Source organism: Lissotriton vulgaris, chromosome 5, assembly GCF_964263255.1.
Source record: "Lissotriton vulgaris chromosome 5, aLisVul1.2, whole genome shotgun sequence".
NCBI lineage: Eukaryota > Metazoa > Chordata > Amphibia > Caudata > Salamandridae > Lissotriton > Lissotriton vulgaris.
The window spans coordinates 555,633,606-555,656,540 of record NC_141693.1 but is presented as its reverse complement, the minus strand read 5'-3'; the positions used below and the strand labels follow the sequence as shown (position 1 = coordinate 555,656,540).

The following is a 22,935-nucleotide window of genomic DNA, read 5'->3' as shown; positions in this document are numbered from 1 at the left end:
GGGAGGAGGGGGGCAGTTTGAGGGGTGGAGTCAGCTCTCATTTATAAGAGGAGGACCTTGAGCTGCTCTGACAACTTGAAGAAAAATCCCTCATCTTTAATTTGTTACCTGGCGAACCGTGCCCTCTTCGACACCATGTCATTCGCAAAGGGCTGCAAAGACCTGACCAAGCAGGCTCATACCATCACTGATGAAGCAGGTGAGCAAGGAATAATGAGGAGTGACATAGAATGAGCGCCATAAGGGATGGACTGGAGCAAAATATCCCTGGGAAAAGATCTAAGCAACCTCCCTGTCTAGAAGATGCAACTAAAGGGGGTCTGTGGCGGTTCCTGAGAGCCAATCTAGCTCTATCATCATTCCCCGAGCCTTTAATTCTCCGGGACAATGCTGGAGTAGCACAATAGCCAGTCCAGCCCACTGGGCTGTGGGCCCTACTGCAAGCAAGGGCCCCGCAACCAGTTGGGCCCTGAATACGGGTTGCAGGGTACAGAAGGGATTTGTGTTATTGTGCAGTAAATCCACCCAGTAGTTTCCAGTGAGAGCTAAAGCTCCATGAAATGGGGAATTATAGGGTGAAACCTTGTTTTTTCAAGTCCACGCAGAATTCCCAGTCCCATGGGGTTTAACGCAATCTGAGCAGATGGTACATCTATCCGGGGCCTCTCTGTGCAGAAGGGGTGGAGGAAGGGGGTTGTGAAGAGTATGGGAGGGATAGGACAGTAAAGTTCTGACAAAGAGGAAGCAAATAATTGGAGTAGTTGCTTAAGCCTCCTCTCATTTTTCCAGCCAAAATTATCAGCCTAAAAAATTGGGTCTACTTCTCCAACAGCTTGAAAAACTGTGGCGTTCAAACTTCCCAAACTGCATCAGGCAGTGTGGAATCCTGTACGGTAATTCTGGGCCGCCCGACTGGGTATCAGGGCCTTGGTAGTAAAATACAGCTCTAACCTGGCACAACGACTCTCTAATAGACATACCACTACACCTACTGCTCTACTTTTTGCTGCACCACTGTTTCTGATTGCTATACACTTTTCTCGATGTACAAGAAAAACACGCTCAGTGTTACACTCAGTTGCTTTATATTTATTCATTTTCATAGCTTTAGACCTTGAGGTATCAGACTGTTTTCTTGGACGTGGATGGCGGTTCTTATTTGTGGGGCTAGGTGTTGTCTTATTTTCTATTAATGTTCAATTTGCATTTATTTGGCATGAAAAAGTGTCAGGAGCCCTGCGACAATATTTAGTAAAGATCATGCATTGGTGAAGTTGCATATGACACTGAAGGGCATATTACCAAGCAATAGCGATAATTATCGCTATTGCTTGGTTAGAGACAAAAATTTATCGCCGACCTGCGGCGATTTTTATCGCAGATAAACCTTGGTATTACCAAGGTTTATCGCAAATGATATAAAAATCGGCCGCAATGCATGAATATCGCTGAAAAGTCCGCGATATTCATGCATTACCGAGCTAATGCTCTTAGCCATGTTATCCACCTACCATTGGAAACCATGGCTAAGAACTGCTCAGGGCAGGTGTTAGCTTTTGGAGATATTCGCGCTTAACGCGAATATCTCCAAAAGTTGGTAATAGGAGATAGCGATGTTAGTCTTGGCACGCCCACTTTGCATGTCATTAGTGATAAATTTCTCTGACATGCAAAGTGGGGCCCACAAGCAGAGATAAACCCCCTTGATAATATGCCCCTGAGTTTCTGCCCGTAAATGTAATTGACGTTCATGTCTGAGATCGGCTCTTGGGGCCCGATTTAGAGTTTGCAGACAGGGTTCTCTGTTGCAAGCACAAGAGAGTACCCGGTTCACCAAATTAGCGTTCTGCTCTCCTCAGTTAGAGACTGTTGGACCATAACGTTTCCATCAACTGAGCCCTTGTTAGCTTGGACTAGGGACAGCCGGAAGAAGGACATTACATCCCCTTTTCTATTTAAATTGAACAGTCCTCACTGGCAAAAAAACAAAAGAGGGATAAAAAGAAAAAGAAAAATGACCCCCACAGCCTGGAAACTTATTCTTGGTGTGTGGGTGGAGGTCACAAGTTTTTGTTTTTCTGAAAGAAACCTCCTCTGTGGGGCTTTGCTTCTACAAAACAAACAAACATTTAAAGCTCGGTTCACAACGATCAAAACTAATGGCAGCCGTCCACCAAACTTTTTTTGCATTAAAAGGAACCATCCTGACGGTAATGGCTTTCAATGTGCAAAGATTAAAATGTGGCAGATGGTTGGTTGACCGTCAGGATTGCGAGGTAAAGTCTTCTGCCAACCTGATAGACAGAGTGTCAGCCGTCAAAATCCAACTAAGGCCCTTTAACTGCAAAGAGATGGCTGCTTTTAGCTGAAATTGTTGTCATGCCTTTATCCTATTGTGTATTTGCTGAACTTCACGATGTACAAAACGTTCTAAACTTTGACCATTACGCATAATGAGAAGTTTCATTTAATTGTTACCTGTGGGAGAGAATTTTGAGTAAAAATTGTCTCGCTGACTTACATTTTCTCCTCCAACCAGTCTCTTGCTAGTATTTGAAAAGACTGTTTTGTGCAAAATATCATCAAAGAGAAAAGTTACTCACGATAATAGAAGGACACACTTTGGGTAATATGTGTCATTATAGAACACACTATGCACATTTTGCAAAAAAGTTGCATATTTCATACACTGCTAGTGCTTACTATTCTACATCACCACAGGGCATTTATTAATATATCTGTATCATGAGTGGGCTCAGAGGGCCAAAAATCATTGGCGATGCACACAGAATATCTCTCCTTAAAGGGTTCTGGGTTTGTAGAATTTTCACTGTGCACTCAGGTCTAAGCTTTCCCTATTAATAATAATAATAATAATAATAATAATAATGATAATAATAAGTCTTTAGGTTAGATAAAGTGGGCCCTGCCATACAAGACCATAGGGACTGTAACTACTGCTTAAACATGTGTCTTGGATTAGGCTTTAAACCAGTATCTTCTCAATAGGAAATTCGTGCAAATGTTAGGCTCCCATTAAAGCAAACTTTTTTTTTAATTAATGGGCTGGTCAGTTCATTTTTATATTAGGCGTATGTAACTATCACAGTAAGGTGGCAAGGTGACCACAGCATTGCCAGCCTGCACGTATATGACTTCTAAATTATGGGGAGAACAATCAGGGCAGCACTGTTATATCTACCTTTGAAGACCAAGAAAACATCAACACTTAAGCTAGGGCCAAGACTTTTGGTTCTACTATGTGAAGTGTTTACTCGTGAAGAAGAAAAGTGAAGTTTAACAAAGTAAAGGGTCTGAAAAAACTTTGGGAGCTGAATCAAGGCCCTGGCAAGATGAAGCGGCAGGCTGGCACCCTACAAGCACTACCCTTTTTCTCCAGGAACCCTGTTTGCGCACACATGCTGCCCATATTCCTGGTGCATTGATTATTTTCAACAAATTCATCCTGTAGATCATAAAGTGCTCTAAGGGGATCTAGACCACAGCAGCTCGTGCTCTGTCTACAGTGTGCTGCTGCGTATCTTTAGTGCTATAAACACAAGGCCTAGCTAGGTGGAGCCCAGGACGTGACCCACATACAAAAACACAGCAACACAATAAAGGAACAAGACAAACCAAAAGAGAAAAACAAAGGGGACAAAAACATAAAAATATAAAATAAAAGAGTTAAAATGCAGATATATGTCAACGACTAATAGAGAAAAAATACCCTGGGGCCTACCACACAAAGCCATTTGCAGTCTGCAAGCATATTATCCCATATAATGGGTTGAAAATGGTTGCATTAAGGGATGGTTTGATTTCTAAGTTTGGAAACGCCCATTAATTTGTGAGACTGCTGGCATTCACAAACTCCAGTCCAGCCACCACCCGGGAATGGTCTTGCATGATGGAAAGGGGAACGAATTATATACACACTTGGAGAGGGTGTAAGGGCAGGGTTTACTATGCAAGGGAACATTATTTTCCTGCGAAGATGTACACTTGTACATTGTGGAAAGGAGAGCCATGAAACACATTGCATGGACCTTCCAGTAGTATGCATGGAAACATGTGCCTGTTGCAGATTTCCGGGCATTCTGTTGGGAATAAATGGGAAATCCCAAAAGTAGTAAAAGTGCACGTACTCATAATGGTACTAGTAGGGCAGGGGGTAGCTACACGTGGTGCAGCAGGTGCAATGAACAGGGGCCCAGAGGTGGGTCAACTACAACAGCTCCTTCAGCCCTTAGAAGACACCTATTAACCTGTGCCCTGAAAATTTGAGTGCAGGGGCGTTGCTGCAGCACCCTCAAAACAGCCATGCTAGGGTTATGAAGGTTAATTAAATATCATGAAACACACAAGGGCTTTGACTCACCTTCAGTAAAGCAGAGTCTATTTAAGTAATCAACAACAAAGGCGCCAATACTGAGTTCTACTCAAGACTACACTTCGTTCAACTGGCTAACAACCAATGAATTATTAACCATGTATTGGATTTAATCCATCAATATTTATTTCTTTTTAAAGATTCTGAAACAACACACACAGTACAAAATGTATTTATAAATATGTGAGAACACCTACAAATTATTTAGGAGACAGACGTACACAACAAGAATGGACAAAAATTATAACGCATTCACACAGTCTCTTGTATCACCTGACTCAGCTCGTCTTCATATCAAACTATCACACCTTCAGGCTTTCAAACACAACAAACATGAAACACACAAAACAACAGTGTGGGTCTATGTAACAGCCTAAATCCAAAACTTTTGTCAATGTGGGGAAAAAAGAAGAGATTTTTTTTTCTTTTTAGCTTAAATACTCAATGTACATCATTCCTCAAAAGCATAAATGCATGCAGACATTTTTAGACATAGAAACCCAACAAACAAGGTCGACGCGTTTCGAATCGGACCCTTTGTCCGATTCTCATCAGGACCAAACAGAGAATCTGAGTGTTCCAAGCTATCGATTCAACTAAATTTGGAAGAGGCGTGAGCGTCTGCAGACGGACTGCTAACCGGCGTTTGTCCTTTTCTGAATAGAACGCTGGAAGAATTAGTTGTCTTCAGCTACTTGAAAACAATGAAGTTCATGGGGCTTTCAACCGAAGTTGTCCGGCGGGGGTGTGTTTAGAAGCTTATGGAGGAACTGGTACACACAATACTGTGCAAGAAGTGGGCAAGCCATAAAATTAACAGGGAGAGACGATCCAGGGGTCTTTTTTGACTGTGAGAGCCCGTTTTGGCTCTCAGTTCCCAGGCACGAGATGAGCCATCAGATTATTTTGCATGGAGATTGTGGAACAAATATGATAACGTGTCTTTTCAATAGCGTTTCACCATAGTACATCCAGTTATATCACAGCATTGAGAGGAATTTATTTGAAGTGATAATTTTTAAAACAAGAATTGGCAATAGCACCACCCACAGTGTAAGTATGGCTGAGAGAGATTGACAGGTGCATGATAGCCGAGAAAGAAGTCTTCTTAACTAGAGGATGCCCGAAGAAATGGGATCAAAATAGCTGAAATGGAACACCCACAGGGGGGAGATTTGTGTTTCACCCATGGTAGAATTGGAATAGCGAAGACCTAGGGACGGAGATGTCACTGTTTAAGATATATATTTTTCCAACCTCTGTAACCTGTATGGTACTGAATGTAACTTGCACATACCGTATATAATTGCTGTTTACTTGTCGGTCATGAAACTTTATCAATAAAAATATTTTTTTAAAGAGAAGGGTGATGGACTACTCACCCAGGCATCCAAAAAAAAAAGAATGGCAATACCTTTAGTGAATTAAGAAGCAATTCAGTTGTCATATGGACCCTATATGTAGGCTAAATTCTTATTTTAGATTGATTAAAATTATAGTCCATTAAGTCGAACAGAAGAGAGATTTATGTACAGCACACATCCTCATATTGTTCAAAGTTTTCTAATACACAATAGTAAAAAAATAGCAAGCAAGACAATATAACATATTTGGCTACATTCACACTTTTTGGTAGAGTGAAGACACCAGCATTGATCCTATGTTTTCTGGTTTTACGTTGTGTAATTCAGCCACTACATTGTTATCCCTTTCCCGCTCCAGTTTGACATCAAAATTTAATGCTTTGTGTTTCATTCTTGGTGCATGAGGTTAGAGTGTGGGTAACAAGCATAAAATAAGAGTGAATGCTGCTGCCAGTGTGAGATCTACTTTTCATGTGAGGATATTTTAGCTTGCACCGCTGCTGACCATCTTGCACCGTGCTATGTGTGAGGGGATCTTACACTATTACCAAATGCTGCACATTGTGTGTGTGTGTTTACATGCAGGCTCGGAGTGCTGCTGCAGAGGCGTGTATTGTTTCTGGCCAGATCAGTATGTGTTGTATGGGTGTGAGGGAAGCGTGTACTCCTGCCTGATGCTGTACCAGTTTTGTTTGTGGAAATCTTGCTGTTCATGTGAGTCAAGCTTGCACTTATACACCTCAGTGCTGTTCCTTACACTTGTACCAAATGATCTGAAATGCTGCTTATTTGTTGTATCTTAGGGAAGCATTAAATTGTGCTGCCCAGTGCCACACTTGTTCCATGACTTTGAAGCAAGTTTCCACCGGCCCTGCAGTGCCTCACTTGTTTCATATATTTAAATGAAGTTTGTATTGGCCCTGCTGTACCAAATGTGTTCCATCTCTTTGAAGGAAGCTTGCACCGACTGGCCCTGCAGTAGCATACTTAAGTCATGTTTTTTAGGGAAAGTTACACTGGTCTCGCAGTACCACACTTGTTCCATGTCGTTCAGGGAAGGTTGTGATGCTCTTGATCAGTGCTGTATGTCTTTCGCCTGTAAGTCAAAGACCCATTGCTCTTTTACTCCCTGTGCTCTATCTATTTCAAAATGTGCTTTGTCTGACCAAAGGACTGTTTTAGCTGTCTCACCAGCCTTATGTCTTATAAAAAATAATGCATAATCTTGCTCAGTGAAAATGTGCTTAGGGTGAGCCTACCTCTGTTACACACCAGATAGAGTGTCATTCACATATAGGTTCAGCCCTTTAGAACAGCGTACAAACAATTGGGCAGTGGATCAGTCCTCTTCAGTCCTTGACTTTGTTAGCAATGCTTGGCTTTCTCTAGGCTGGTCTTTAGGATGTCAGATAGTCTGCTGACAGTATTTTGTCAGCTTTCCCTGTATTACTCTGCATACAGAGGAATCTGACCTCAGGAGATATTCCCTTTAGGTCATCCCTCAGCAGCTGGTCTTCAACTACAGACTAGTGCTAGTTGAGTAATAATAGTAACAGCAGCTCCGCTTCTATTTCTACTGGACCACAGCGGGCAGAGTACGAGGCTTCACTGCTGCAAGCTGTAAAACATTGTCACCATCTTAAAACAGTATTCTTCCTACTCTATCTTTTTTTTACTGTTCCAAGAGGGAAGACCAGTGAGAAGCTTTTCTTTTTTTATTGAAGCACATGCACTCCACAATTCGTTTTTTCTCTTGTTTTTCAATATTTCCTTGTTTATTCATTTTAACATTTGCTTGCAAGTGGTAATTTCTTGTTGATGCCATGACTATTCCCCGCAAAGGTCCACTAAGTTCAGGCTCACATTATCTTCAGTGCTTGTACAAGTATGGCTGTTGGAGGCTAGGTAACTGAAGTAGACTTTAAGGGTTAAGTAAAGCTTACTTCAACATCTTTGACTTGCACTAGTGGATAAATGCACCAAAGATGTAACCTGTGTTTCCCATGTCACCATCTGTCCCAACTCTGCTCCCACCTACTGAGGGGTGAACCTGTGTGTGGACAGTATATTATGTGAGTGGTGCACCTGTGTGAATGCAGGATTAACACTTTTGTTAGTGAGTGCTGGGTAAGTGATCTACAGGTTGAAAAATGTGCCTATGTGAGTGCAGAGGCAAATGCCTGTGTGAGTGCAGTATGAAGGGTATGCCTATGTGAAGGCAGCAGTGTGAGTGTGGGATCCTGCATGTTATATCATTTTGTGCACACAGTTTAAAAGGACCAAACATATAGGCTTTGGTAATGCTTTTTTATGGTTCTGGCTTTGACTTGCAGAAATGAAGTGCAGGGAGTAGAAATACACTAGTGTGCGTATGAGAATATTAGTGAGTTTTTATACAGCAGATGCAGACTATGTCAAATGAGGTTGAGGTGTCTTGTGGGCAGCTGACAGACTGAAATGTCACCCTAGTGAGGGGGCCCAGTTACTTTGCTTGCACTAAGGCATATGACAACCAACCTATGGCTCTGTAGTTGCCTCTGTAGTAGGTTGCAGATTTACTACTTTTTTGGGAATCTGCATTAGGAAGCCTGCTACTTTGAGTCATGTAATGAGGATATGTGGAAGAGTTTAATATTTATGGGGAGATACACTTTTAAAAATGGATCTTTCTTTTGAAGTCAAATTGAGTAAGTTATTGTTGATGGCAAATCTTGGTCTGCTTCCATAATCTTTGAGTATTTCCAGTTCTTAATAGAGAGGCTGTATTAAACTCTGCAGTTAACCATCTCATGGAGACTAGATTCAAAGTTTGGTGAGCTTATTGGTTAACAAAAAATAACATAGCTGGACAAACAATTCTGGGCATCCTTTAATGTTCTTTATGGGCTAAACGTGTCACACTGATAATGGTTGTGTAATGTAATTGTGAAGTGTGCTTTCATTTCTGATCTTGTGATTGTGTGTTCAAGTTCTCACATATTCCTTTAACCTAATCGTCACCCTCCCCTTTTTTTATTAACAAAAGGTGACAACTTAATAAACTAGCTTTAAGAGGTAATGTGTGGTGGCGGTATTATATAGGGCGGCTAAAAATTTAGTATTTTTAATTTAGTACTGAGATAAGCTATATATATTCCAATTGTTCAAGTTGCATCAATTCAGCGAATAAAAACTATTTTAAAAAAAGAGTAAATCAAAGAGGTAAAAACACGGAGCAAGGTGAATGGAAACAGAGACAGAAAAAGTAAGTGGGAATTCAATGAAAGAATCAGGAACACTGTATTACCTAAATCGTCAAAATACTAATACAGGTTGTTAGAAATGGCATCTCTGGTTGGCTGAGGCTTGCGCCAAGCAGAGACCACCATTCTAGTTAGGGCAAGGGAGTTACACTCCAAAGATAACCCCTGCTCACCCCCTTGGTAGATTGGCACGAACAGTAAGGCTTATCCCGGGGGCAATGTGTAAAGCATTTGCGCACGCAACCACCAGCAACAACATCCCAGGCCCCCCACAAAAGGAACTCCACACAAGGTTATATCAAAAATAGCCTTTGTATTCTCAAAACACATTAGAATTGCAAACACATAAGGCACACTGTGCCAACTGGCACAGGACAATATTTACAAAGGATTATGTACACCTGAGAGGGCCACATGGACCACTGTCAGAACCATCACAACTAAAATAGGTCATAGAACGTACAACTAGTAAACACTGGTGATCACTGTACTTTGCAACAGTCTGTGACATGAACTACATCATGCACAGTATTCCACGAGTCTAAATACATTAGACCCTAACCACCTAAGTAAAAATTACACTAGGGGCGTAAATCACACAGGGCAGTATAATCTCCCTAACACAAACCAAGATAGGTAAAACAACCTCATAGGCATAAACCATATTTTAGAGGTATCAAAATAGGGCGCGCAAAACATACTATACACAATACATTTCCTAGCACCCAAAAAGCATTAGCACATAAATCACATTAGGGCCTGGCGCCTTATAAATGTAACAATCCCCCTGGCCAACTGGCCATCTAAAAAGGGGGCTCAAACGTCCTATGTCCATAAAGACAGGGCTGCTGCCTAAGCAGCGAAGGTCAAGGTTGTGCCACTGCACAAAACCTAAACTTTGCAGCTGCCCACTACTTGCTGGGAAGCTGAGAACAACAACATGGGGACTAAACGATGCAGCTGGCACTAAGTGCTGCGCAGCTGTGGAGGCCAAGGTAGGGCGAAGGAATGCGTCTCACTCCTAGATTCACAAAGAACATGTCCCCTGAAAGGAAAGTCCTAAACGATGCAGCTGCCCACTACTTGCTGGGCAGCTGTAAGAGTTTCAAATGCAGCATGGGCTCTCACTGGCCCTTTAGAACACTTTGCGCCAAACGTTGGAGCCATCTAGGCTCTGAACAGTGAGTAATGCCCCCAAACATTAGCACCGTAAATACATGAGGCCAGGGTAGAGCCACGCAGGCTCTTTAAACAAGACATGCCCCCTGGGAGCACTCGGGCTCCTAAACTAATTATGTGCCCAAAACAGAAGGGCTTGCCCCCAACACTGAGGCATCTCCAGGGGAGAGAACATGGGCCACGCGGGCCCTTGGAACACTTCGTTGGAGCCCATTAGGCTCTAGACACCACTTAAACCAATGTTGGTGCCACACGGGGCTCTGGGGGCAATGTTGGGTCCTGTAACTGCCCCTGGGCCACTCGGCCCCCTTGAAGAAATAAATGCCACCTCGTGGGAGCGGCCCGCTGGCAGACGGGGCAGCTCTACCTCAGTGCCTCACACTGGCACCTCACACACCATCTGCTTCCTCAGGGAGCGTAAGCAGGATTGCCCCCAGGTCCCCCAGCCCAGCCCTAACTCAACTGGCTGCGGTTGGAGGCATCTCTCTTCCTCGTGTGCGGCGGCGCTTGCGGGGCTCTCTCTCCTGACGAGAGCCCCGCTTCCTCCCTGCACCAGTCTTCACCTGGTCCCTCGTCTCGGGACCAGGACTTCAGGATTGAGCCAGCAAGGCCCCATGCTGCCTCCTCCTTCCTCCGGGGCTCCCTCACAGCTCACAGGAGCCCCGGGGAAGCCATCACTCAGCTGGCTTCTCCCTTCTCTCGCGGCGGCGGTCGTGGGACTTTCTCTTCCAAACCAGAAGTCCCGCCCGCCGCCAGGCACTACGGTGCCTGACTTCTGTTCGCCCGCGGCTGCGGAGGTGAAGCGAGGGTCACAATGAGGGGTAGGCTCCCTCTATACTTAAAAATAAACAGCGGGGTGGGCACCCGCGAGGACATCTGCAGCGAGGAATTCCCTACGTCGGGGATGCCAGCCCAGCACTGTGAGTAAAAGGCAGGAGTTCTTCCTTCGAGGAAAGCAACAGCACCCTGCCCACAAGTAAAAAAAAAGCGCTCATGAGGCGCTGGGGGGCACAGGAACCACCAAGCCCCCAGGAATGGCAAGTGAAAGAAAATAGGGTCCGAGCAACCAGGTCCTCCCAGATGAAGAGGGCAGCAGGGTTCCAAAGAAACAAGGTCTCCAAGGCATCCAGGGGCTGGGCAGGGCCCAGGGAGGCAAGCCTTCCCCTGGACCCCAGCAGCAGCACGCCCCTGGTAGTTTCAAGTTGCAAAAACAAGAACAAATTCATGGGGTCACAGCCCCTTATTTATACAGCAATATCCTTTGTCACCCAGCACAGGGTTTAGGGAAAACCAGATACAACTGGTTTGGGAGCACTTGAGCACTTTGTTTTGTTCAGCTCCTCTTCTCCTATTCACAGGATGAGTCAGGGACATCAGACGCACCACAGGGGATGGAGCCAGCATTGTGGAGGGAAGGCCCAGCCCTATTCAGGTACCAGGTGCAACTCCTCCCTCCCATCTACATGCAGATCTCCCCATTCACAACCGGGCAGACCCATCCTGACAGCTGGAGCCAAGCACACCAGCCTGCTCCTGACAATCACAAGCCAGACAGTCAATTCACTGCACACAGAAATGCCAACTTCTAAAAGTTTTAGAAAAGGGTCCCTCACCACCCCTTGTTGTAAATAACTTCTAAAAGTGGCACTTCGACACTAGTCACATTAAATCTGTGCACACCGCCACGCAGCATTTAATCTCAAGTTCGCATATACCAAACTCGACCCTGCACTCCCCACACATCAGGAACTACCATGGACACTCATATCACCCATTCATTCCTATGGGAGGACAGGCCAATCTCACCACACACACTCAGAGAGCCCACGCATGTTACACTGGGCCACAGTGCTAAAGTGCGCAGAGACCAGAAATCAACTAACATCATGTCATTATTATAGGGCAAAATGTTCATGGGTGAACCTGCCAAAAGGGCCAAGTCCAACACAGGTCAAAAGAAATATCGTTGAAATTAAAAAAATTAGAAAGGCATAAACAAAAAAATAAATTACACAGAAAACATAAAATCACAAGAAAGCAAGACCAAGTGTAAAAACAATAGAGTCAATCATAGCAAAAATGAGAGAAAATATAGGAAAGTTGCAAAAGAAAACAAGCATTGACAAAAAGCAATATGTTTGTTCTTAGCAAACTGGGGTAATGTTTTTTTCTTTTATTTTTTGTCTAAGCAGAAGCCACACAAAAAAACAATATAAATGATGCTACCAACTTAATGTGGTGATTACATGGTTGCAATAATATTTTTAAATGTATATAAAAATTAACAATTGTATATAATTATAATAGAGCATTGCAAATGCCGTACACCAGGCAGGTGTATTTATAAAAATTATTGAAACCCTTTTTAGTTTTAATACGCATTACACAAAACTATGATTCTTAATGGGACAAAGAAAATGTTATTTCAGCTTGGATATACAGTATCGTCTGGACACAGTGTATACACATGAGTGTAAAAAAATAAAAGTCAAGTATTGGCCTCCTCTCTCAGTGCAGGAGAGCCGGTGGCTAAAGTAGACTGATCCATTGCCCCAAGCTGTATTCTGTAGTTGGAAGATGCAAAATGTGAATGAAAGTTGACCAAGAAATGGACAAAGACGGATGCCCTAAATATCCTATATGTATATAGGCATGTTATTGTTTTATAATGTTTTTGGATTATGTGGGTCAGGTGAGGCATCTAAAGCCGTATATTGGAAAGCCCTAAAAGTCTGATGGCAAAGATCTAACCAAGAACCAGAAAGCAAAATGTCAAAAACGTATAAGGGAGGCAAAAAAGAGGCAATTTACTGAAGAAAAAAGCAAAAATAGCTAATGAAATGTAAATGTCGATGAAAGAATACCTAACAGAGCACTGAAAAGTAACGTAAAAGAAAAATCATAAAAGAAAAGCAGACAAATAACCAATTAACCAAAAAAGTATAACAAATGAAAAGGGTTACAATTTATAAAAATTAAACCAGCTATGATAAAAAAAAGGGTTTCTAAGAAGTCAGAATAGGGTGGTGCAAAGGAGCAAATGAAAACACACAATTGGAAGCTACTTAAACAAGAAACAAAGAAAACAATGAATAGCCAATACAGCAAACAGTGGCATGTAAAACAACCAACATTTGCAATGCAATAGGTCTCCAATTTACACGAGACCTATTGCATTGCAAATGTTTTTCAACTTGGCATCACGGACAACAGGAGGGAGGGCGGGCAGGGGGGTTCGAAGGCACAGACAACGGGAGTGCGGGCGGGCGGGGGGAGGAGAGGAGAAGGCACGGAGAAAGATGCATGAATGGAGAATCCTAATAAAAGAAATAGTACACGCCCCATGTAACAACAAAGTAAAGGGGCCAGTAGCCATTGGAGGATACAATGACGACATGGCTGTGCTAAAGAGGGACTAACAAGCCCCATAACGAATCAGAAGCCAGCAGTTACAAAGGACAAATACAGAAGCCAATGAAAAATAAGAGTGGGGGGAGTGGGTGAAGCTTCTCTCCGTACTCAACTACGACATCTCTTCACAGAGCAGCGCTTGCGTGCTGGCTCACACTCGACCTAAAAAGGAATGATAAGGAAAACAAAAGAAAAATAAATATATCAGCAAATGGGGCACACAGGAGCAAAAGTGTTTTATAAAGCAAACAATCACAAATAAAGCAAGGAACAACTGTAGTAAACCATGGCAAATACAGTGATAAGGATTAAAGGATAAGGTTGTATTTAAGAGGAGGTCAAAGAAACCTTTCAAAGATAAACTGATAGTTTCTGAAAAGGGGTGTGAGGTTTTTAGGCATCATCAACTGCAACATTTACACCTTAAAGATTTGCGCTATGAAATGCAACTCCACTAATCTATGAAATGGTTCAACCGCTTTTCGCCACTATCTGATGTTTTCTGTTTTAAAATAAAGTTAAAGATCCTGAGAGAAGGTCTAGGAGAGATATATTTCTACGATCAAAAATATTAGCTGATAATATATTAAGAATGTTACCATTATCTAATAAAAACATTGTGTTCACTTAAAATGTATTTTATTCCAATATTTGTTAAAGTAGGAAGCAAAATATTCGGCTTTTGCATTCCAAATCCATTCTTGAAGGCTGGTTGCATGACTGCAAATGGATTTATTTATTTTTTGTGCAGCTACTTTATGTGCACAATGTGCTTTGATGCTGTGAACAGAAATGCAAGTGTCAGTATTATTGTGCAAGGCAGCCTCAATACTAGTCTTTCTTAGATAATTTTTCCGTTTTTCAAAACATACACATGCCATGTTCTCTCAACATCAATGTGAAAGATTGAAAGTTTTAATAACAAGAGACATTTACTAATTTGCATTGAGAGAATAGAATGAAACTATTGAAGCAACAACGCATCACAATTTTGAAAATACAATCTTGTTCTAAATCAAGGGTCTTCAAAATGTCTTGCTTCCCCCTTTGCTCCCATAACAGGATGTGAGGGAGTCTTCAGGTAGCCCCAGGAAATGTCAAGATGATGGGCTAAAAATTTCTTAGAAACTTCTAAAATGTCACAGAATATGAATACCATTTTGCTGTTCTATTTCGAAAAAGGTTAATGTAAAAAAATAAAAGGTAACAATCAACATTAATTTCATCCTATGTCCCAAAAGTCTTTCGGGTATTTCTGGTCTTCTCACAATGTGTTTCTAATTTCATGTACAAGATGCAAGGCACAAAGAAGCAACATACACCATATGGATTACATTTATCTATCAAGATACTGCTGCCCCCCTCTTTTCTTTAACCGTTATAAACTGAAAGGCAACAATAGATATCAGTCTTTGTCTACATTTCTTGGGGGAATACTCTCAAACCACACTACTGGATTGTGTGCAAGGTTTTTAACATTTTCCAAAATAACCTGTGTGAAAATATACCTATGTAATTTTTAATACGAAGTGGTCTAACATTAGAATGTTTGAAGACACCTTTTTTAATTAACAACTTTACTGTTCTGTCTACTTCTCTTTTTAGTGGCTCAAGGTGAGCATGTTGCGAAGGATTGTATGGAACAGGGGAAGGCAGCGGGTCAGGAAGGTAAGAGAAATTTCTATTGCTTGAACAATTTCAAACCAGAAGTTATTCACCCACAAGCAAATCACACATTCAACACATGTAGAATGGCATTAAGACACGTTTTTACATTTGCAAGCTTAAAACTCTAACTTAAAAAAATATATTTTCACTTGTCAAAAACACTGTTTTCCTTAAACATTAACAGTAAAAAATTTAATTTTCCAAAACTATTGCATCAATTTCTATCTTCAGACTACTATACGTTCAGAAATGTATACTCTTCACAACTCTGTTTGAGAAAAAAATGCTATCTTTAAAAAACTGTATTTGAAAAGATTATACTTTCCAAAAATCTTTGCTTCATATCTATCCTAAGTCCTAAATTTGAAGACCTTACATTCCAAAAGGCACTATTAATAGGTTTGCGACAAAACACAAAACCGTCATCTTAACTTTATCCTAAGCTTCAGTCAGTATTCCGCAATACTCAACTCCAAAAATTCCTAAAATACTGCCATTGAAACATTATAAATACAAAATATGACTTTTAAAAAACACCTCCTGAAAAAATCATAGTTTGCTAAATTCCTACATTTTAAATACTATAACTTAAAAAAGCATAACTTTCAATTATCGTAACTTCCAAAGGTCATTTGTTCAAAATCCCTTGTTGTAAAAAGTTCTAAGTTCAAAATTCTACACTCTGAAAAATGATAATGCCCAAAAACCTGTCCAAAAAAGCTTTGCCTTCAAAAATCCTACATTCCAACTTGTCAAATTCTAAAAACCTTCTATTCCATCTTCGCTCTTTATGAAGTCTGTTTTAGATCTTCCTATTATAACCCTCTCCTACTGAGCTTGTATATATTTGATATCCTCTCGGATATATGTCGTTACCACGCGCGCATTACAACAACCTACCATTACAACGCGGTTGTAACAACGCAAGTCGTTACAACGACTTGTGTTGGGGGGTCGCAAATGTAAAACATTTAATTTACTATTCCAACACCAGTCCCCGGGGATAGTAGGGAAGGTGTTGGGATAGTAAATTAAATGATTTACTATCCTCGAGCGCCCCCCAGCGCCATGCGTTGTAACAACTTTCGTTGTTACAACCGCATGGTGATGGTAGGTCGTGGTAACGCGCGCGTTGTAAACGTTGCGCACCATCCTCTCTTTTGTTCTATTTTGCCACTAACAATGTCTATGTCCTCATACACCTTCCTTGTGGCACATATGCTTTGCCTGGGAATAATCCTGAGGAATGGTGCAAAGTTTGTGGGAAAATAGAGAACAACTTTTCCAATTGAAGGAATGAATCATTGTCAGTGAGTGAAAATTAAATATGATCCACATATTGCAATGAAATAGTCTTTGATCTACACCATTGTACTTCACAATTGTCGCTGTACACACAGACCCTTAAAGATTATTGGAGTTGGATTACAGAATCCAACTTAGTTCCTCATAGGTAAGGGAAAAGGACAGAGACAAGAAAAAGGGTCATCAACTAATTTAATGTCACAAACAAAGCCTTTAATATGACAGTGGTAACCTGAGGTGAAAAATGAAATCCAGAGAAGTCAGCGGTCCAACAAAATACAGATTCAAGGGAATCAATGGATGGTGTAAGCATCAGGCTTCTAAGGGCATTCGTGTAGTGGTTGGAGAACTGAATAACTAAAGCAAGCAGTCCCTATGCAAAAATCCACTGCACATCCAAACCCAGAGCGAGTCCTTATTCAGAACACTCAGAGACTCATGAGTTCGCTTAAGCAAACATTGGAATATTTTTATTTAATTTGTATTTATTTTTTAGAATATTTTTACAATGGACAAGACATTTACATATGGGCATGATTACAATACATTGAGAAAAATTACATTTATCTCAGCAATCTAGTATAATAAAATACATAGGGTGTTGCCGTAGTACAAAATCATTACTCAGTCATAGCTGACCTTCCATGAATGTATAATACCACATTCTGATATCCAAGAGCAGGTAGTAATATTTTAATTGATGTGTATTCAGACCCACAAGCATGTAAATGTAGAGCAACATACATCATATGCCACTTACTTACATGGGACAGAACCTTTTTATTAGTAGCTGTGCAGAACGTATGAGTTTTCCTTCCCTTGTTGTTTGTATTTGTGGACATGACAGAATATGGATTATTACAGAAAATCAAGTCTTTGATCCAGGCCACAACTATTGGTAAAGGGCCACATGCTCACCTTTCACTTGGCTAACAAAAGTGCTAAAGCTTAGTATCCTTACCATATACCAGAAGTGAGACCAAAGAGAAAGATTTCATTCTTTTTGTCATTAATTGTGATTCAGTAATCACGTCCTTCCAAAACAGGTGTCATCTAGGGCAATACCAAGCCACAAGTATGAAATAGGCCTCTCTGTGAGCACTTATTGCATGTCTGATGTCCCTCAAACATGCTGATGTGTAATAGATGCAGTGAATTTGCTTGAACCGAAGGGGTCTATGCCTACTATTCATAGACACGTCCGTGTCTATGAATAGTAGGTCTATGCCTACTATTCATAGACACGTACCGCAAAAGGTCCACTGATCATCAGTTTGGGTTCCTAGGTCTTTCTCCCTGAGCCTTCTGGCCCCTCAGGATTTAGTTTCTGTGCCAGCCCAGCACACCTACAAAGATGTAGGATATTAGATGTGTAGGGCTTGAAGTTTTAATCATTGTTGTTAGTGTCTGAAGCGGGGGCTTCTGCTGGAAATGATGGAAGTAACATGCACAGAATGCTACACAGTCTAAATTCAGGGCCACTGGAATTATGTGGTAGGAGAGGGCCACATTATGTGGAAGGGTTTTGTAAATTATGAGGCAAGAAAAGGTGAATTATGCAGCATAACGCAGCAAATATTTTAATAGTTTCACATCCTTATTCCGTTATTTTTAAACTTGGTAACAGTCTCTGGGCACTGGTTTCATCTCATTAGTACTGGTTTAGCACCCACATATAGCGATAAGCAACATAAAGGTGACCAGTCCAGCTTTGAAAAGAGCCTTCCACATGTGTTGTTGCATCTTTAGTAAGTTTTAAACTGTTTGAGCTGGAAATATTTTTTTTGTTATAATCTGCAGTTATGTGGCAGATGATTATGTGGCAAATGCGGCACACCTACAATTATCCACAAATCGCCACAGCAGCACTATCACATAATTCCAGTGACCTTGTCTATAGTACAGAAAGATGTCTAACTGTCCCCAGTCAATTTCATTTGTAGAAAATGTTTCAATAATTTCCAAGTGTCCCACTAGGAAGAAGTTGCTCAGGCAGGATATCCTCAAGCTGCCATGTTGGTGCTTTACCTTTGTTTCTGAGTTGGGGGAAGCCAAGGGTTGTATGGTATAGATACAAAGGGACAGTAAAACAATGTCGTGCATCAGATAGCCATCTCATCGATTGCATACTTAATGTGGTCCTGCAAATGGAAGTGGCAGCTGAAGCAAGCACTGATCATTGGGAAACCACCTCTTTCTGCTATGAATTGTAGTAGGTTTTGGGACTAATGGAACCAGTAATGCGTAAACTGTGCCTTAGAAGCATCCAAGTGAAGCTCAAGGTCTGGGTTTGAAACAGGGTAAGACCAATGTACTCCATTGAGGCTGTCTTTCCACCTATGCAAGCTATATCATCAAAAATCTGAGGTTGGTGGAAAAGGCACTCAATGAACCCAAAGGGAATTGGTGAGCAGGTATACAACTCTAAGGAGGACACCATCTTCATAAGTGCAATTGCCCAGCAAGAGAAGTGAAGTGTATTGAGTTCTAAACCACAGTTCTTTTAACACAATCCCTGCATCCTGATCTGATTGTTGATACCCAATAGTGGACAAAGTGAACAGGTGTTTCTGTTGAATGGAGAAGGAATTCTATTGCACAGTAAGTAGTATTTTGAGTTTACAGAAATATTATGGAGGTTCCCCAGTTTATCCTGAGGCTGAAATCCTACAGAAGTCAAGAATTTGGGGGTGAATTTTTCCTTGTGTTGTGTCACTCTTGCACCGCGTAACCAGGTGCAAGGTCAATGCAACACTAATGTTAGATGTATCAAGCTACGCAAGGCCACCTTGCTTGGCCCTGAGTGGCTTGATAAATCTAGAGTAATGCAACACAGCATTCTGCAGCACACATAGAAATAGGAAAATGCCTCAGAGAATTGTTTTAGTGGAGGAAGGTGCCTCTTCCTGAACAAGAACAATCCTGTCTGCATGGCAGGCACCCTTGCACCACAGCGCTAGGCAGCAGTTTGTGCGCCCGTGCAAGGAAATGGCAGGAATATGCCAGATAATGTAAAATACAGTGCAGGCTTTGTGAGCCTCTTGCACAGTCAGTGTGAAACCCGGGAAAATGGGATAGAGAATGGATCCAGAGTAACAAGGTTTTCCCCTATCATATGCCAAGTAAAATGCTACATCATGATCTCTTTAATTGAGTAGATAAGTGAGCATCAGCCATCGTGGTGCTCCGGCACAGGTGTCAGTGAGAGGCTGTACTACAAACAAGTTAGAAAAGCTGCACTTTTAAACAGCTCTGTGAGGAGTTGCTCAATTAATGTTTCCATTTGTCCAGTATTTGTTCATTCTAGAATGCCAATAGTACAGATGTTGTTGGATTTTAACCTTGACTTAAAGTTCTTATTCTTGTCTCCTTATGATCTGTAGGACTTTTTACGTTTTCAAACATCTTTCATTACGTATGTACCAGTGGTGGCTCCTCCGCTAAGGAGGAGGAGCATCACCCCACTGCTTTTAAGCAGTGTCTCTAAAGGAAAAATTAAATATTAATAACTCTAATTTATTATCACTTTATATTTCTTTGTTGCAGCAGCTTTGCAAGTGGGACGGGGCATCGCTGCTCTGCTGACAAGAGGACGGGAGGGGAGGAGTGGTTTGAACTCCCTAAAGTGTGCATGAATGTTTAAACAACACTTATCACTTAATATAATTTATATCTTTGCACCTACACATTCTCATTGGTCCTGAGGAAAGCCAGTTGTAAATAAATAAAAGGCCTGGCTGAAACATGTAGACCACATAGGACGTGGGAGCCCATAACTAACTCCACTACGTCCGACTGCCTTTTTATTCGCTAGCAGGGGCCCAGATATTAAAGTTATCCATATACCCTCGGGAACTGGGACCCACTGCATAGCTTTTAAATCACTTTCTTACACACACCCTCACAGCACACTCAGAGAAGTATACCAGCTCCTCAGTAATCTGGAGTCGAAGCACACCCGGGACACATTCGGTGTCACTGTGGTGGGCCCGATGATGAAGCATGCCACCAACTAGGTTGGTAGGTGAGGGCTTAACAACCAAACCAAGTGGTTTGCCGTCATACGTACGCACTGAGTCTCCCTAAAACACAACCAAGCTAGTCCTTTATTGATAATACATGAATGTTTGGCCAGCCCTCTGGGAACAGTCAAACATTCATGCACACGTTCAATGTTCTCCACCAGGGCTGCATTCCAGCCTGGGTAGGGAACATGCCCAGTCCCCTATTCCCTGGATGGGCACCGAACTATGGGGCTCAGACCAATCACAAATAAACATTGCAGCGCTGTGATTAGCTATGGGGAGCCTGGGTGCTTACCAATCATAATGCTGCATTGCAGTGCGGTGATTGGCTCAGGGGAACCTGGGTGCTTCCTGTATGCTCTGTTCTGGAGACGACGATGGAGAGATCAGCGAGATGTGGCGAGGAGGCAGGTTTTTTTATTCCTTACTCCCTCTCCCTGCTGCTGCCCCCACCTCTGGCCCCCGCCCTCCACCACCCCACCCCGATCTGTGCCAACCACTGCTGGTATGGACATTTTATCTTCCATATGAGAATTTTGATGCTTAGACGAGGTATCTGTATTCCTCAAACCTGTGATTTTGTCGTTGTTCCTGGGAGCCTCTCTGAGTAATGCTTTGTTGTTGTAGCATCTGCATGACAACTGACTTCATGGAAGTCCTAGGTTGCTGTGCTAGCAGTTTGACTAGGGAGGTAGTAATAAGATTGCTGAGGCAGAGCTTGTAAAAGTTGAGACATAACATTGTCAATGTAGTTTGAAGTGCCAACTCACAACTTAATCATCCAGCTGTCTGCCAACCAGATTGAAGAAAATGTACTCCATATTTTTCTCAATACATAAGGCAAAATTGTAATTGTTAAATGCTTGCTAAGTCTAGTGTGGACTTTGCAGGAGTTGCGCTAGGTAGGGCTCCAGGGTAACATCAAGAACTGTATGAGGTGAGCGGGAAAGGGAATACAGAGGAATACTTGGCTCACTGTCAAACACTGGAAGAACCTGCTCACAGAGCTGATATATATCATACCTCCTAGACAAAATTCTTCGATAATGATGCACTTGAATACTCTTCATCAGGTGGTTTGCTGGGCTGTAGCGTTTGTGAATTTAGATGCAGGTTAGTAGGCTTTTTGCTCCCATGTGCCCCCTTAAAACATATCCATGAGGTCCTAACTGGCTGGTTTTCTGCATATTAGGAAGAAAAAAATGTTTGACTCCTCCAACAGATCTTGTCACCAGATTCTTCAGCAGACATTCATATCTGGTCAGTGTGACTCATCCAATACAGAGGTGACGGTTGTGTCTAAAAGTCTCAGCACAGTTGCTGTAGTATTCTCATATATTAAGTTGCTCAAACTGCCATCAAGTAGGCTGATGGACCTGCTCTTGTCAAGACTCCAGGTAGAGGGACATTATTCCAGAGCTACTGCGGCTGGACTGCACCCGACACTTTGGACTCATACCAAGTACTTTAAGACTTATGAGGCACTTTGATGTGCCTAAGCAAAACTGTTGCCATACAGTTAACTGCAGGGAATTCAAAGGTAACCTTCACCTGTGACAACTCTGAGAATTTTTTGGTGCAACAATACTCTTGCCAAGGGAGAAAAGTTCTGTTTTTTTGTCATAATAGCAGAAGTAAGTCAGTGCATGCCTACACTGACAATATGTTGTTACGTTGCTAGACTGATTTTTCACATGGACCACATTACACCACTATGACCCCTATGGGTGGTTTATGATTCCACACAATTAAATAAAGGTGCCTTCTTAGACTGAGGTTCACCTTTTTGCTAACCCACTGCTTCTCATTTTCCCTTCCAGCCATCGACAAAGGGTGCAAGGTTGCTACGGAGTCCGGTGAGCATGTTGCAGGACAATTGAAAGACCAGTTTGCTGGAAAGAAGAAAAAGTGAAAATCCCCAAATATATCATGAGGCCTACTGACTGCACTTTGAAGGAGGAGACCACCTCAAAGTTCACCCAATACGATCATAAAGATGATTACTCAATATCTTGAAGGAGGAGACCACCTCAAAGTTCACCTAATACGACCATAAAGATGATTACTCAATATCATTAAACTACTTTTCAGATGTACTTGTCTAGTTTTACTTATTTCTAGCTCATAGCCCATGAATGGTTATCCTTAATGGCCGTGACTAGCTCCAATTAAAGGAATAAATATTTGCAACATCTTGTGATGCAACCTTTCGAGCCAGGTGCAAGACATCCTAGATCTCTGCATCATGCATACAGGTATATTCACCATCCATGAGCCGGAGAGACAGTAAACGCACAGTCAGTGTGGTGACTGGAGGTTTATTTGCTCTGTAGGTAGTCTTAAGAGTT

General features: G+C 41.9%; 1 long non-coding RNA gene across 1 annotated transcript; it reads left to right on the top strand.

Moving 5' to 3' along the window:
• Nucleotides 1–80: 80 nt before the first annotated feature.
• LOC147711240 (uncharacterized) lies at nt 81–22,679 on the top strand. Its single transcript, XR_015295671.1, has 3 exons — nt 81–199; nt 15,195–15,257; nt 22,408–22,679. It is a non-coding gene; the product is annotated as an uncharacterized LOC147711240 (long non-coding RNA).
• The last annotated feature ends 256 nt before the right edge of the window (nt 22,680–22,935 follow it).